The 3,309-nt window shown below is 43.6% G+C and overlaps 1 pseudogene; it reads right to left on the bottom strand.

Moving 5' to 3' along the window:
- Positions 1-1,655: 1,655 nt before the first annotated feature.
- On the bottom strand, positions 1,656-2,202 carry LOC121492126 (annotated as a pseudogene).
- Positions 2,203-3,309: the final 1,107 nt, after the last annotated feature.

The raw sequence follows: 3,309 nt of genomic DNA, 5'->3' as shown, positions 1-3,309 counted from the left end.
GGAATGCTGGATAGGAGAGAGCAAAGTCATTTAGGTATCCATTACAATGAAATAGTTGAGAAATAGAGGCTTAAATCAAGGTATTTACAGCTGGGCTGGAGAAAATCATTTGAATCAGTTTTTAAGAAGCAGAAACACATAAAACCTGCTGAAATATTGGTTACAGAAGACAAGGAAGAGGAAGGAATTGGGAGGAGATCTGGATTTGTCGGGAGTCCCTGGACAGATAGATAGCAGGGAGAGGGAAATGACAGGAAGAGATCCATTTTGACCGTATTGAGTTTGAGATACCAGATAAGGAGGCACATGAAGCAATAGGACACATAGGTTTGGGAGCCAGAAGTGAAGTCTGGGCTGGAGACAGGGATTTTGAAACCATCAGTGGGAATGATATGGTGTAGCCTCAAGAAGAGATGAGATTGAGTGGGCTGTGTGTGTGTGTGTGTGTGTGTGTGTGTGTGTGTGTGTTTGTGTGTGTAGTACAGTGGTGCTCACCTGGGCTGTGCATTATTAGAACCATGGCAGGGTGGAGGGACTTTGACAATCCAGATAGCTTGAGTCTCATCACAGTAACATCAGGAATTCTGAGAATGGCATACAGGTGCCTCCTCCCCCCCTTTTTTAAGGACTTGCTAGATGTTGAAGTGGCAGCCAAATTAGAGAAGCACTTAGCATACAGAAACAACAGAAAGAGGAGTGGGAGGAAACAGAAAGGGAGGATCAGTTTCTGAAGGAGCCTAAGTTTCCTGAGAAGGAGAGCCTGGAGAGAAGTGGTCTTGGGTGCTAAGTGTGTGAGGGGTCTGGAAGAAGGAGTGAACATCCTCTTTCACAGAGTCTTCAGTCACTTCCTAAAATGACCCTTTCCCACAAGTGCCCAATCTGTTAGTTATTTCTTGCATTAACTTGGGAGATGCTCCTCTGTATCTCTGCTCAAACCACTCCAGATTCCTGCCTTTTGCCAGGATGCCAGTCCACTTCCATTCCATGTATAAGACTTGGCTCAAAGCTCCTCCTCCAAAGATCTGATTAAATTTGCCAGATTCTAAAGACTTCTCTTTAAGTAGTCCCTCATACATTTAGTGATTCATCAGAGATGGCCCAGCTCTGGGACAATGCTAAGAGTTCTGGACTTGGACTCTGAAGATCTGGGTTCAAATCCTTGCTCTGCTACAAGTTAATTAGCTGAACCTTTTGGGAGAAATCATTAAAGCTCACTAGTTTTGGGGCTCCTGGGCGGCTCAGTTGGTTAAATGTCCACCTTCAGCTCAGATCATGATCTTGGGGTAGTGGGATTGAGCCCTGTGTTGGGCTTCCTGATCAGCAGGAGCCTGCTTCTCCCTCTTCCTCTACCGGTACCCCCCACCCCCACTTATGCTCAAGCTCTCTCTCTCTGTCAAATAAATAAATAAATAAAACATTTTAAAAATTAAAAACCTCACCAGTTTCTTTATCTGTAAGGTACTCATAGCTACAACTACTTTGAAGGGCTCATGTAAAATTTGTGTGTGAGATTATAAGTAAGATATACATATGGTATAAAATTTTACACTTGTGAATATGTTGCTTTACAAGCAAAGCCTGTGTGTGTGTGAGCATTCATTTTAATTTTTCTTTTTTTAATTTTCATTTTTATTTGCATTTATTCTATGCAGAATTTACTCCTGGGCCATAAGTTTTTGTTTCTTCAGGTCTTCTGGGATATCTTTTTCTTCTGTGCAACCTCTTATTCTGGTTTAGGAACAATCTGCTCTTTTTCAGTAAGAATCATCTCAATGTGGCAGGGAGAACTCATGCATGGGTTAATCCGGCCATGAGCCCTGTAAGCTCTATGTCACATGTTAGGGGCTTTGTTCACCTGGATGTGCTCAATGACCAGAGGATCTACATCTAAACTCTTAAGTTCAGCATTTCTCTCTGTGTTTTTAAGCATGCGCATTAAAAATTCAGCACTCTTCTTGGGCCACCCTCCCTGTGTCCAACTCCACTGTTTGGCCTGCGCACACCTACCAACTCCACCATTGTAGCATCGGAATGGCACACACTGCTTCTACGAAGTGACATCTTTCAGATACTTGGTGGCTTTTTGGATATGCATACCCTTGATGGCCTGGGCAGTTTCACACGTGTTCTTAAAGTGAACACAACAATTTGAACCTCTCGATTTGCATAATTTGTAGGGTTTTCTGGGTCCAGCGAATATCGAACTATTTTCGGAGGTCACCTGGGGCCGCTCGGGGGAAGAGTTCATTTTAATTTTTCTAACGGGATTACAAATTCCTTAGAGTTTATACTAAAAGGGGGTTCAGTGTTGTGGTTAGGCAGCCAACACCTTTTGTGGGATCATGCTGGTTAACTTCAATATCCCTGAGGATGTTGCTCCCTGATGACAGGACTTCTGGACCTTGTACAGGGACTAAGCAGTCAGATGACAGCCTGCACAGGCATAGGATGCTATCTGAGTCAGTATCATCCAGTCCAGATCTGTGGGCTCCAAACATTTAAGAGACAAATCCTAGGTGTATGCAGGAAGTGGGAAAGGATTGAGGCAAAACCATCTGATGGCTCTCCAGCTTGCCCTGAGGAAAATCTAAAACCCTTAAGCCTCCCAAAACCTGCATGGTTAGTGGGTATGCAGAATGACTTCTTGGATCTCATTTTCTGTGACTCACCCCTTCCTCATTTTTTTTAAATTTTTATTTATTTATGATAGAGAGAGAGAGAGAGAGAGAGAGAGAGGCAGAGACACAGGCAGAGGGAGAAGCAGGCTCCATGCACCGGGAGCCCGATGTGGGATTCGATCCCGGGTCTCCAGGATCGCGCCCTGGGCCAAAGGCAGGCGCCAAACCGCTGCGCCACCCAGGGATCCCCCCTTCCTCATTTTGTATCCACTTGTCTCTTTGCTGTTCCTGAACTCACCTGGCATGCTGCTGTCTTAGGGCTTTTATAGCTGGTATTCCCTCAGCCTGGACTGCTCTTCTCTAGGTGTTCATTTACTCCACTTCTTTAGATCTTTGCTTGATGTTACTTTCTCAGAAGACCTTCCTTGACCACTTTATTTAAAATCATGACCCTCAACATGCCTTATCTTTCTCCACTGCTTTTCTTCCCTGTAGCCCTTGTCCTTATCTGAAGTAATATGTGTTTTATTTTTTTTTCCTATTGTATCTCCATTAGGATGTAAATTCAATGAGGACCATGGTTTTTTTATGTCTATTTTTTTCAGTATATTTTTCAAAGCTTCTGGGTCCCTGGTGCTTATGTGGTTCTTGAACATAGTAGGTGCTCATTATTTGTTGATGAATGAATAAA

This window comes from Vulpes lagopus, chromosome 5, assembly GCF_018345385.1.
Source record: "Vulpes lagopus strain Blue_001 chromosome 5, ASM1834538v1, whole genome shotgun sequence".
NCBI classification, from domain to species: Eukaryota; Metazoa; Chordata; class Mammalia; order Carnivora; family Canidae; genus Vulpes; species Vulpes lagopus.
The sequence above is the reverse complement of the archived record's forward strand: the minus strand, read 5'-3'. Positions and strand labels throughout refer to the sequence as shown.